The sequence below is a fragment of the Lonchura striata genome, chromosome 5 (genome assembly GCF_050655825.1).
Source record: "Lonchura striata isolate lonStrDom1 chromosome 5, ASM5065582v1, whole genome shotgun sequence".
NCBI lineage: Eukaryota > Metazoa > Chordata > Aves > Passeriformes > Estrildidae > Lonchura > Lonchura striata.
In genome coordinates, this window is record NC_140707.1 from 44,869,712 (window position 1) to 44,884,564 (window position 14,853).

Consider the following 14,853-nt stretch of genomic DNA (forward strand, 5'->3'; position numbering starts at 1 on the left):
GAAGTTCTGCTTCAAGCTGTGGTCTACCTGTTGATTTAATACTTGTTTCAAACTATTTCAAGAGAGAAAAAGCAAAAACAACCAATACTTAGTAGATTGAGTGAGAAACTATGAAGTTGTCAAAAGTTATATCACAGTAAGTCACTTTCATAAAGAAAACAGACAATACTAATTTAAAAGTTTCTTGACTTGTATTTCCTATAATTCTTTTCAAGATACTATATATGAATTGAACTCTATCTTCTGACATGAAATGAATTTAAGTATTTTACCTAATAACTTTATCTGAAATTATGCCATCTTAACATACGAGATTAAAAGAAGGGGTCTATATATCTTTCAGCAAACAGTTATATATGAAGCTATCATCAAGCAACTCAATTCCTTCGTTTTTATAAATGCAATTGCAGAATAACTCCTCTTGCCTTTGGACCCAATCCATTTTCCAATTCACCACAATGTAGCACAATGTGATACCATTAAAAAAATAGCATGTGAATTTTGTTCATGTTTTACATCTAACCTGTCTTTTACTGCTAGATTAGCCAGACACTTCTCTCCTTAACAAAACGTCTGACAAGAGACCACTAAGTACACTCTTCCATGACAGCACTGCCAATTAGACCTTGGTTGTAACAGTTAGAAAAAAAAAGGCAGCAAGAAATAGATAATTAAAATCTTACAACTACCGGTACAATAAGCACCACTGGATATATTACTAAATTCATCCAATATACCTATATTAATGCTGAGGCAAATTCTCTGGATTATTGCTAGAGATACTGCTGATCAGACAGGAATGAGAACACATGGATTTATGAAGCTGCTTAAGATACTGTATTTCACATATGCCTAAAGGGGATCCACCAGATGCATTTAATTGCAGATCACAGTAAGAAGATAAAGCACTCTAATCTGAAAAATCAAATTAAAACAGAAACACATTCACACTTAGTTCACAGAATTTTAGAATGGTTTGGATTGTAAGATACCATAAAGATCATCTAGTTCCATCTTCCTCTGCTATGTGGACAGGCCAGATCAGGTTGCCCAAAGTACCATCCAAACTGGTCTTGAACCCTTCCAGGGATGGGGCATCCACAACTTCTTGGGGTAACCAAAGCCTAACTAACACACAATATGCGAGTATACTTTTAAAAAATTCTACTTAAGTATCTAATAATTGATCTATTGCAGATCAATTATTTTAACATTATCAAACAAGGCTATTATTTCAGGATTTTCTTCATAAATCAGGTCAATTGCCAGAAAGCTGAAAATAAAACAAATCTAAGTAATAGACCTGTCCTGTGTTCAGCCTCAGATACATCCTTCTCTTTTTCCACCTTGCAGTCTTCCCTATACATAAGATCCTGACTTTCAACATTTGCAAGTTTCCCCACACAATTTGTTGCACTAGGGGTGAGACTACATGTTTGAACTACATACCAGGATCCTGAGAAACACCAGTGTGTGCTCTTTCATACCTATTTGTCTAGAAATTCCATGTATAAACACGAATTCTGTTTAAGAATGCCTGGAGTCTTCCTCAATACGACAAAAATCTCAAGTTCTACTTCACTGAGAAAGATAAAACAGCTATCAGAGTTGCATGTACTTCTCTCAATGAAGCAAGTAAACATGGATTCAAAAGCCCATGGCCTGGAATAACATTAGCTAGTTCAAGTACCTGGAGTGATACTTGGCTGAGTTACTCTCCATCCCTGCTTGTAGCTGTTTGAGAAAAATCAGCCATCTCAACATCTACTTCAAGTTCCTGGAATTCCTTACCCTTCCACATACACAGTTCAGACCAACTTCTGTGTTGAACAAGTCTGAGAAGGGGTTGTATCTTGAGAAATTATAAAATGTACAGTATTACATACAGTGTTTTGCAGGAGGAGTAGTTCTCCTATTTTTTAAGATTTTGCATCAACAAGCAAGAAATCCTGATACCCTAAGTATTAAAGATAATTAGACTTTTCAACAAATTATTTTCAAATCAGAATCTTAAACTATATGTACTATCATTGCTCTCAGACTAATAGCTCTTTCAGGGTTTTCCTTTACCAATATAGTATACTAATCAGTTAGCTTTAATAGGAATCCCAGACTTTACCAACTCATTCTTTCATCCTATGAAGGCCAATCTTAACTTTAAAAAACTATACCCCAAATTCATAGTGGATTCTTGCTGTATTAATGAATATGAACTTTAGAACTGAACAGAAAATGAAGCACAAGACTATACAAATTGCATCTGTATATCCCAGACTGCAGTAGATTTCTCTTGCCATTGTTATTAAACCTATTTTTATTTATACTTCTGTAATGAATACATAATGAAAAGGATTTAATAACATAAGCAGCATCTGCATCTTGAAAGGTGACACAAATGCTACCCACAGAGATCCTATAGAAATATGTAATACAAACAAGATACAGCCAAGACTGATTATCATATAAATGACCCTGCAGAGTTAAAAAACTCCCATCAATGCATAAACAGAAAACCATTAGATTTTATTACTGCATTATGACAATGGTAATCCATAGACTGGGGTTTTACGTATTACACAAGTGTAATCAATTGTACATTACTCATTTACCAGTACAACCCAAAAGATGGGGAAGACAATAATGTAATTTTGAAACATTCTCTGAGCTTCAGAACAACAAAACAATCCCAAAGGTGCACATATGAAAAGGGCTAACCCATGATGTCACTCTGCATTTCCTTTGAAAGTACACCAAATTCTTTAGAGATGGTCTTTCCCTGCTCAAATATTATATGATCCCTTCCAGATTCTAAGCCTTACCAACACATGGTTTGCATCTATTGATAAACATCAGATTAGTACATCAACGTCCTTTTGCATGCCTCAGTTTGCTTGTTCAATTCATTACTATAAACACTGAAAGGAATGCAAGTTCATTTATTACTGCTATAACTTCTACTATTCACTCTTTTCATACTGTATTACACTGGTGAAGAAACTCCTATAGATCACCATGGCATTTGAAATGTCCAGAAATAGCATCTTGATGCCTTGCTTAATCACATTTTGGGTGTTCTGCAGCCATCATAATTTCCAGTGAATAATATTCTTTGTAGTACATACTAATTTACGCTGCTAAGTCCCTTAATCCAGACTCTATTTCAATACAATGACTACCAAAAGCTAAAATACCAAATCTATGAACATGTGCCCCAGAGGTTCTGAGCCTCACTCACCTGTGGCTGATGATTCTGTGCTTTAAAAAGATGTGGCCAGAGAGCAGGTGTGAGCAGAGGAATTACACATCTGCACCTTGAGATGCAGGCTGCACACTCTACTGAGCACACCTTGCACAGTATGGCATCAGTTAGTCCTGATACTTCCAGACATCTGTACCAAGATCCTGTTCCACTTGCTTTAAAAAATGAAACTAAGTACTAGCCAACACTTAGGGTAATAAGGAAGTACCACACCTTGTGGAAAGGCAATCCTACAATCAACTACATTATGATTTGAGCGTTCTTGTAAGATATCTTTTGGTACTCACTATCCAAATAAGATAGAACTAAATTCTGTATAAATCACAGCCACATCAGTGTCAAACAACTCTTCTGAAGAATTAGACAAGAATTCTTAGATTTATACTGGAAACAGCAGAAGTGGGCAGTCTACCCCTTTTCTTTACAGTATTAATTACCCCTATGCAAGCTTATAGTCACATAGCAACTTGGTGGTACCTGCCTTTGTTTCAAGAATATTGATAACTAGATTATGAAACTACTGATTCAGTAAAAATAACATCTTAAAATAAAAGACATGTCAGTCAAGTTACTCCTCTTCTAGGAGTAACTGTGTGTACTCTGAGTCAGACTGCTTTGACAGATAAAGCACAGTCACGAAATAGCTTGACAAAGAGGCATGTGCCTATATTAAGTTTTCAGAATTTTATGAATATCAATTCCATCCAATTCTTGAAATGTTTGTAATATACTCAAAATGAAACAAGCCCCATACTTAAAAAAAAACAATTTCTATTACTATAGGAAAAGTTTTAATATCAGCCCTCAAACAGGGCAATTTTAGTAAAAACAATTTTAATATCAGCCCTCAACAACATTTCTGTTATGATTTAAATTAAATTTTCTGCTTAGGCAGCACTTAAAAGCAGAAAAAGTTTTCCTTTCTTCTATTCTATTCTCTATATACATGCAGATGTTTGAATAACTGTGTTATTAACATGCCACACTATTAGAAACAAAGTATTTTATGAGAAAAAAGTTAAGTCACCATATTACTTATTTTTTATCTGTATTCTTTTGCAAGAAATGCTGTGAGAAAACTTATAACAAATAGAGAAACTAGGTCTAAAGCTAATTTTAAAACATATGAAGGTGTGTGTGTTGAATTCAATTTGTACCCCTCTCTTCCATGTTAAGCCTCAACACATGGACAATGTAACAGACTAATTGTGATATGTGACGGTATTTGTAGAGGACAAAAAAAAAGCTGAAGAGTCTGTAAATTCTCTTTTCATTGAAATTAATAGGCAAAAGAGAATGAAGCATGAACAATAAAGCCTAAAAGCTTCCTAGGGGGAAAGAGTAATACACTTCAACAGGTGGAAAGGAAGCCAGAGCACAGTCACAGGAGTTTACAGAAGAATGTCAAACACTTAAAAGAATGCAACACAGTTGTTTCCAGTACTCCATCCCTACAAATGTGTCCTAATGAACATTTATTAACAGACAAAAATACAGCTCTACAAGGCTGCTCTAGTAATCATTATTTCTTCACTATTCTGTAAGCTTCTTACTTTTTTCAAATAGTTTAAAACCTAGCTCTATGGCCAAAAAATAGCCAACCATTTTTTAGGAACAGTTTCTCTGCCCTTCTGTTATGTGCAGAAGCTTCCAGCACAGAGCTGACAAGCAACTCCTAGGATTGCTTTAATCAAATATTACACAAATCAACTGAATATCTTTTGATCTCCTATTAGACAATCACTAAGAAAACATGGAGTTCACAAAACCTGCCAGAAACATCAAACATCCAACTGAAGTGCAGACAAAGTGTTCAGGGAAAATAAGAAATAGGAATTATGCACTCCATGTGATTCCTCCTGAACCTGGAATGAAGCCAAGTGATAGCATATCAAATTTTCATGGAAATGGCATAGCGGAAGCCTGGGTTTACAACTGCAGCAGGATTCTAGAAACAAAAGGAAAAACAAAGGAAAACAAAAATATGGTCCAAAAGAGCAGATGAGGTATTGAAAATTAAGAGCTTGACTTCAAGATGGAAAAGTCAGAAAGTGTATTCTTTAAAAACAGCAGGAAAATAAAAGGGGATGGAATAATCACATGAGGTTAACAATCAGCAACGTTACTAGTGTGTGTTAGGAACAGAAGAAGTTGGCATAAGTAGAGGAGGATTAGTGTTATAGTTTGTTTCAGAAAAGGATAGATTCTTGCACAGAGCTAGACAGCTGGAGATTGAGTTAAGCAGAACTAGTGCCAAGTGGACAATGGCTTGTTACTAGTGAATATTCACATTCAGGAAGGAAGTGCGCAAAATTAAAACAAGAATTAACTTGAAGTGAAACAACTATGTTTAGTGACGAAACTTCTTCAAGAAGCAATAGCCATGGCTAAATAATGCATTAATTAATCATAAAGAAAAAGGCATATTTTAGAAGTGGAAGTAACAAACAGAAACCTTGCCAAAGTAAAGCTTCCACAAATCAGAAGATTAAAAAGTTCTCCACAACTGATTTGTTTCAGAATAGGAGCTACTCACAGAAAGAGGGAATTTCAAACATTTTTTCCATTTTCTGAAGGCATTACAGTTGTGCAAAAAGGAGAAAGACATAATGAAACCAAGCTGATTGACCTAAATTATGCAGGTGTTTTTTAAAGACAGAAAAAAGTAAATTGAAATAAAGAAATGCTGTTTTAATAAGTTCACATTAAGCAGACCTGAGAACCATATGAAACCCTTTAAAGAAGTGACTGAGCGGAAACAGTGAGAAAGCAGAGGTTATGGATAAACAGAAAAAGCAGAGCAGTAGATAGTCACAGATACATGTAATTTTTACAAGATTTTCTAGACATCATTAAATTTTGAGTCCAAAGCAGTAGTACACCTCGGGTTATTCAAGTCTTTAAGACTGTGCTACCTATCTACATGAATGGTTAAAACTATTCTTGACACCATTTCTACTTGTTTAGGCTGCTGCTCCTCTGGATAATTCCAGCAGACACTCTGAACAATACCAATGCCTCACTACACACTATTTTTTTTAATATATTATTTAACAAATGAAGTCTGGACCAGATAATTATTTTAAGTCTCCTTTCAACATGGGCTGTTCTGCCATTCTCTGATTAGTGTGACGTAAGGACTGAAAAATGACTAAAGAAGGAAATATCACATTTAAAAGGCAGCTAGAGTCGTTAATGAAAAGTTGTTTTTTATCACATGGATCGCAAACCCTCACAACCATGACATACTTTAGTCCTCAGTACAGCCTGATACTTTAGGATCTCAGTACAGACTAAAAGCCCTAACTTGCAAAATGGCAACATCATGCTCCAACACATCTTTAGAGGCAAGAGAAATATGTGGTTCCACCAGCTGGTGTAGTTGCACGCATGGATTCTTCCTGTTCTGTTCTTGCACTCCTCACCCTTCTCCCTGGCCAGAATAAAAGCTATTTGACCTAAGCACAAAAAAATTTTATTAGGATATATCAGGTTCTAGCTGGAACACAAACAAACCTCACTCTTAGTTAAAAATGATACAAACACAAATCACAGAACATATCCCTGGTGTGCTACAATTTAGCTGACAAGGTGATGACTGGTCAAAGTTGGACTCAATGATCTTAGAGATCTTTTCCAACCTAAATGATTATATGATTCAATACTTCAAAAGCACAAGACAAAATCCAAAGGCAAACTTGCTTACTTTGTATTTCTGGATGGTCAGGGGAAAACAGGAAACAAAAGGAAAGCATATCTTTAAATTTAATCTTTTAAAAATGTATTTAGAAGTCCAGATGAATAAAATATGAATTCCTTTATCAGTCAGTCCATACAGTGGTTTACCAGTTTAGACTCTTCCTATTGCCACTGTAAAATCCCTCCCTTTTTCCAGTTCCTAACAAATTTCAAAGCATCTCCTCAACCCATTTTCTGTTCCTCATAGTAAAAGACATTTTTGTGCTGTTTTGTTTCCCAGCTACCTCTCATTACGGATTGAACACTGGGCAAAAAAGCAGCATTCCCTGAAATGGTACAGCTGAAGGACCGGTTGTACATTCGTACAGCAAACTTATGTGTGCTAAACCTAAGAAATACATTCTTAAAAGAAATCATAATATGTGAGTACAAAAAGAAAGGAGAACAGAAATTATTCCGGAACTCTTTAGCGCACTCTACCTAGATGTTGTTTTCTTTTGAAGTAAATTCAACAATTTTCAGCTGCCTAAAATTTTCTCAGATAGCATTCAAGACAACGTTAGATATTCCCAGACACTTAAACAGCTAAGTTTTCTTTAGCAACCTGTCATTAATGCAAGTGAATATAATGTCTGGAGGTTGAAAGCTTTTGTTTATTTCAGCTTCCAATTTTTTGCCTCGCTCAGAAAAAGCATACTTTGTGTAAATGCTTTAAATACATGTTGTAAACACTTCTCTTGCTAGAAATAAGAGAATATTCCTTAAACAGTTTTATTTCCTTCCAAGTCATTGATCCAGCCACAGCAAACTGCTCTTGCAGTTTCAACACACACTATGTGTGTTCCATACTATCTGTGTTCCACAGAGTGACATGAGGCACAGGTCTAAGAAAACTAACACAGCAGGAGCTGCTATCATACTATCCAGGAAAAGCATTTACCAGTTATTTCATCCAGCAAGACGTTTATGTAGCAGCTTCCCCTCCAGCTGAGCCTGTTCTCTCAAGACAGGTCTATGTACACAATATGAAAAGAGAATGAAATATTTAGTTTTCCAATAACTATTTAGAATTAGGGGCTAAAAATGCCCAAGAACTTCTTTGCCCGACAAGTATGTTCCAGAATGTTATAAAGTTTTCTCAAACTCAGCCCCTAAAAAATTCACCCATGAAATTTTCTTTAAAACAGTAACATCAGACAATTTGTAGGGTTTTAACTTTGTCATTCCCTGAGGCTACTGAGAGTTACTGTGTGCTGCTGAGCTCTAATGAACAGAAAAGCAGCTGACTGGGTGTGCCAGACTTTCTCTGTGAAGTTGTTCCAGCTAAACAGTTACTAGAGATTGTTTTAACTTGGACTAATGGGTAGGCTCCTCCCTGATACAAGGCCAACAAAACTTTGCACAGTTTATATTCTCTCACAGCCTCCCCACCCTTCATATGTTGTTTTTAACTTCTTGTTAGGATATGCATAATCAGAGTACAAAAACAAGTTACTAAAAATCTCAATGTAAGTAGGCTGGAGGAAAAACAATACCTGCTGTAAATGCAGAGCACTTATTCAGAGGAGCACATGTATTCTCATGCATACATGAGAATATGAGCTTGTTTTTATTGCAACAGTCTGAAACATTCAAATATTTTAACAGAGAGGGATGATCGGACAGACTTAGTTCATTAACTAATACCACCCTACTGTTCAGGTGTCTGGCTACTCAATTGGCATATGAGCTCCTGTGGTAGCAGTTTGCATAAACTGGGGGATACTGACTAAATACACCAGAAAATCAAGCATCAGTTCTGATCTACTCTTTTTCAATTTTACTTGCTTTAAAAGGATTACTTACAGATTAAAGTCCCAAACAGAAAATATTTAGATATCAGAACTGCATTATTCATCTTTTTCTTTGTCAAGGCAACAATAAAATCTACCTAATGATAGAGAAGCTTGATGTAGTATTCTAATCAGTTTAGCAGTTCCTTTGTTAAGTACTTTTTACGTGCTGCTCTGCACCAAAAATTATTTGATAGTACAAATAATTATTTGATATTTGGAGTACAGTATTTAGAGGCCAGGTGTATGGTGAAAACTTGCAGGATTTGACTCATACAGCCTGGAGTACCATAAAAGGATAAGATTTTAATCTGATGTTTATCTATAATAGTAATATAGTAAGCACTGGTCAAGAGAACTTCTGTCTTTTTTCATAAGATGATACTACTTCTAAGAGCAGAACTATACAGCAATCAACAGAAATGCCTTCTGAAATGCAACATCAAGGGAACATTCCAGATGTTTTCTGCCCAGTATGATTCAAGTTCAACAATCCATCCATCACTGCATTCAGTGAGTCAGGGTATTATATATACTACATTCCAGCACTACAGAAGCTAAGAAAACTGTTTGGAATGAATCCTATCGCAAAGCAAAACACAGCAGTTTCATGTGTTATGGTACCCCAAGAATAGCTTCTGCCAAAACTAGCAATTAGGGGATGCTCACACAGGTCTTATGTGCATGGTTGCTGTACTCCAACTTAAAGAGTTACCATGGAAATTTGTTTAGTAGAGCCTTACTTTACAGCTCTGCATTTTTATCGCATACAAGATAGCAACAAACCCTGCCAAAAGCCTCACTTGGACAAAGAATGAATAAACTATTTCTAAAGACATCATGACATTCAAACATTTTAACCTGGCATTAAACTTGATACAAGCATCTGCCATGTTCTGGGATAAACAGGGCACTGAAATACACATCATCACCACTGAAATAAGGTGCTGCCAACTCTTGAGGAATACAAACCCACCAGCACAAGTAATTACAATAAATGGATAAAACTCTACAGAGGCCACATTCTCTTCTGAACATGGAGAGGAGCAAGGGGGTCTGCAACATAACTACTTTGTGTAGTAATTCTCACAGCAATTTTTTCATACCTCCATGAAAAAAAAGCCACAAAGTCCAACTAGTAATCTCATCAAGTTTCTTTCATGATGAATGAGGCAACAAGCAGCTCCCGGTGCACAACTTCCAATCTACAGTTTTACAGCCGATTTGTTTAATCCATAAAATTTGCTGCATCAAAGCTGGCTTTGTATTTATGAATATTGAATTTATTCCTTTTAATTACTACAAATTAACATACGACTGAATAAACAGATCTGATGCCTCACATTTCCCATCAAGGTTTCAATGTCTTTGTTTTCCTCATATGTTTTCTTGTTTTTCCAAGATATCTCATTTGAGATTTTGGAAATCTTTCCAAGGAGTTTGTCTGGTTGAGGTGGATGGAAAAGGAATTTCAAGAGATCAAGTCTGAATAGAACTGAAAGCAACATTATTAACAGAAATTCTGTGTATTGACACATTTTAAAAACTGAAAGTGCTCAGAGAGTCATAGAATCATTTAGATTGGAGAACACCTCACATCATTAAGTCCAACCCTTGACCGGACATCACGATGTCAGCTATGCCATGGCACTAAGCACCACATCTGGTAATTTCTTTTGAACACCTCCAAGGATGGTAACTCCACCACCCTGAGCAGTTCATTCCAGTGTTTAAGAAACCCCCTCTGTGAAGAAGTTCCTCCTGATGTCCAGCCTGAACCTCTCTGCCATAGCTTGAGGCCATTTTCTTCTTGTCTTATCACTGGTTGCCTTGGAGAAGAGGCTGAACCTTCACCAGCTTTGTTACCCTTCTCTGGACATGCTCCTCAATGTCTTCCTTGCAGTGACAGGCCCAGAACTGAACACAGGACTTCAGGTACAACGTCACAAATGCTGAGTACAGAGGGACTGCCCTGGTCCTGCTGCCCACACTATTGGTGATACAGACCTTGATGCCATTGGCCTTCTTGGCCACCTGGGCACACACTGGAACATGCTCATCCAGCTGTTGAGCAGCACTCCTAGATCCTTTTCCACTTCACATCTTCCCAGCCACTGTCTCCAGCCTGTAGTGCTGCCTGGGGTTCTTGTGCTCCAAGTGCAGGATTTGGCACTTGACTTTGTTGAATCTCATACCACTGGCCTTGGCCCATCAATCCAGCCTGCCCAGATCCCTCTGCAGAGCCTTCCTGCCCTTCAGATCATCAACACTCCTGCCCAGCTTGGTGTAGTCTGTAATCTGTCTGAGGAGGCACCTGACCCTCTCATCCAGATGATAAATAAAGGTACAGATGATAAATAAAGGTATCAATCAGGACTGGGTGCAATACTGAGCTCTGGGGAACAATGCTGATGCACAGTAAACTGTAAAGCTTTGTCAATCTGCTACAATCCTATTCTGAAAGATTTGGAAAAAAAAAAAAAAAAAAAAAAGCCCTAAACAGCAGACACATAACTGTACACCTTTAGCTTGCCATTAGAAAATAATTCCTGCACATGAATAAGATCAATTAGGGTATCAGGAGGATGCACAGAAGCACACATACATTCCTCTTCCACCTTAAGAAGAGAAAAAAAAAGTAAACCAAAACACACCAATCTTAAGACTAAATGCTTTCAAATACATAATTCTGTAGCTTTGCTGCAAAAAAATACCCTCCTACACAAAATTCTTGTGGAAATGGACTGGTTATATTATGTTGGACAACTCAGAATCAGGAGGGATCAGAGTACCAAGACATATTAAGGATATAACAATAAAAGCATTCTATCCTCCAAAGTAGTTCATAATTTCCCTTCTATTTCAATATATGCAAAAAGATCAATAATGAAGAAGAGAAGGTTAATCTGGCTTCCAATCAAAATGTAGTAATTTTGTTTTTCAAAGACCCTTAAGAAAAGATTTTAAAATTTATTTTATAGAATGGATTTTGAAATTTATTATCGTTATAAGCAACTGATATTTGACCTTATAAAACTCCTTATGGGAACCCTGGAAAAATACCAGAAATACCTAACAAAGACAAAGTATGTTCTAACAAAGGAAGGAAAAGAGTCTTGGTTAAGAACTATATTCAATATCATAATAATTTATTATAAGTAGATGAAGGCACTTATGTTTTGACAGCTTAATATTAGCACTAGAAGCTTTATGCTGTATGTCTATATTTAATAGATATTTATTTAGCCACACAAAATACAGTACATGAATGTAACCACGCTGCACGACAATTCCAAAAACATCAGTGCTTTCCATTATCCAACTTATGGCCAGTTTAAAGCAGTAAATGTAGGTCACTAAGCATACAGCAAGAGGAGCTAGACATTATTTGCCCTACAGATACCTGAACTATTAAACCTTCACCTTAAAGAAGTCATTACCAAGATAAGATAGTGAAGAAAGAAGCTTTTTTTTTTTTTTCCTCTGTTCTGAAAAAAGGAACTTGAGTTTTGACAACAACACACAATACGAAACTTGTACTGGTCTCTTTTCCATCCTTGCTGAACATCCCAGTCTCTGCCCAGATGTTCAGCCATGATCCAGTCTGGGTCCATGGGGCTGGGCAAAGCACCACAACTGCCCTGCAGCTGTCTGCAAACAGCTGTCCAGGTCAGAGCTTGCAGAATGCTGGACCACCATTTGGCTGGTGTTCTCTTCTAGGCTGATCAAATCTCCTATGCCAGTCATGACCTTTTTTGTATAAGTAATCAAATATTTAGTAGAGTCTGACATCTAAGTGGGTCAGATTGAAAGTGAACATGATGAACACTGAAGTAACATTCTCACAGCATTTAAACAGAGGGGGAAATACTCTTTGGTGAGTAGGCCAATGACCTATATTTCTGAAGTTACCATTTAAGTATTTTATACTTAATTCAGAATTCTAAATAAGGCTAAGAACTATTTTAAAAATTATGTTTCAATTACATAAGACAATGGTGACAAAATTAAAACTTAGACCTGATCCAATAACTCTCACTAGGTCTGGTAGTGTGGAGGAGGTGATAAATATCCACTTTCAGCTTTGAATTTCTTGTCTTTTATGTGTTAAATCCTCTTTTACATTACAAAAAATCCCAGTCTTCATTTTCTCTGTTCTGCCTACAGCCACCCCACCTCTATGTTTCCCATTTGTCTACTCCTTTCTTGTTCTTCTTCAACTAAATAACTCCTTAAAGATCTGTCTTGGCTCTATTTGCCAACTTGGCTAGCTCCAACTCTAGATTAGAAAGCTGCAGGTAACCCAGCTGGTTTCCACCAGGCTGTCAAGCAGTCTTGCTACAGCTTTTTCAGATTAATCTCTGTCCAGTTTCAATTACAGGCTTTAGCTATACCTGTTTCAAGCATTAATGTTTACTTCTAACCATTCCGGTATTCAATATTGTAAAATAGAAAACCCCAGTATACCAATACATACATTACAATATTTAAAATACCAATAATAAGGAAGAATCTTCCTTACTCTCCCATCTTGCTCTGCTCAGTATTTGATTCTTTTAATGCTTCACTGCCCCATCTCTGAGGCTAATGGCATTCTCCCTGCTTGGTGTCTCTATCCACGCTTACAGAAATTCAAATAAACAGCTATGATAAAATGTCTTTTCAACACCAAACTTCAGTTTAACACTGAAAGGAAAACATTTAACTCTGGTTATAACAATCTGTGTAATTTCTCAGTTTCAAAGTGAGCAGTAAATAGAACTAGCTGTCACACTGGCTGATGTTTCATTTTCTGTACCATATCTTGGATGAAACTATGACTAGACAAGATGTTTTATATTTATAGCCCCTAAGGATATAAGGAGTCAGTTTCTATTCTTTCAACTGACAAATTCTGTTCTAAAGAGTAAATGATCAAATTCCTCTCAGCAAAGACCAAACTAAATTAGTCCAAGAAAACTATGAACATACAGATATTCCAGTCACTTTGTTTACCTAATACATAGCAAACCTGGCAAAAATGGGACAAGAGTCAAAGGCTGATAAAGGCAACTCCAGGGAAGAAATTGCAACACTCAGCACACTAAAGCACATGTTGCCTTAAATGTAAATACAAATTCAGAGCTAGCCACCATTGTGATTGCTTCACTGTATACATTACATCAAAAAAGGAAGGTAATCAAGTATATTTTGCTGTCCCAAGATACAATCCATCTTGGACTGTTTGGGGCACAGCTAAATTGCCATGACCACATTAACTTAGCCTTACTAAACAGAAACTTTTTTCTGTAACAACTTCGTGCTGCAATTAAAACCATTATTGCTTCACAGCCATTAGGAATAGGCAAAATTACAGTTTGTCCTCATCACAATTTCTTTTAAATAGAGTGGCAGAAACAGTTGCTCCCCAATGCACGGCTTTGTGCATTTGATGATTCCCGACTATGTAACTAATTGCACTTGACCCTGCTGTATTGCATAATCTTGCTGAGCAGACTGCTTGGAATGTGACATCAAGCACAGCCAGGCAGTCCTCTCCCTAGTCATTTTGTTGCCTACTGATATTACCAATCATATGTACTCTCATAACATAAACTGTAAATGTATAAGAGAAAACTTGGTCTCAGATCTGTGCAAACCCCATGAATAGTGAGCCACGTTTGAGGGTTCTTGCAATACCAATATGCCACTTTTCAGTGCCTGCCACAAAGTAATTTTATTTAGATCCTGAATGCTTTTTCTAATCACAAGTGACAAACTCTGCTTAAGTCAGGACATCCACTATTTCTTTCTTACTCATAAGAGTAAGTGTTTTACTCATAAGTCATAAGAATAAGTGTTTTACTGCTGTGGCAGTAAAACAAGAAATGCATTAAGACCATTCACTGCCTTAAAATCCATATTGACTGATACATTTGAATATGGGGTGGGGAAGTGGAAAGAGGGCTAAGTTTTACAGAATGGCAATTAAAAAAAAAAAAAAGACAAAAAAATCCACCTATTGAATACTTAGCCTACAGAAAATTGTAAGCATAGAGCACATCTCTAACCTTTAATCATGAA

At 36.5% G+C, this 14,853-nt stretch overlaps 1 protein-coding gene across 6 annotated transcripts in view; it reads right to left on the bottom strand.

The window, feature by feature from the left end:
* Nucleotides 1–14,853, bottom strand: part of STXBP6 (syntaxin binding protein 6) — a 91,941-nt gene that overhangs the window by 38,641 nt on the left and 38,447 nt on the right. The gene's annotated exons all lie outside the window — the stretch shown is intronic.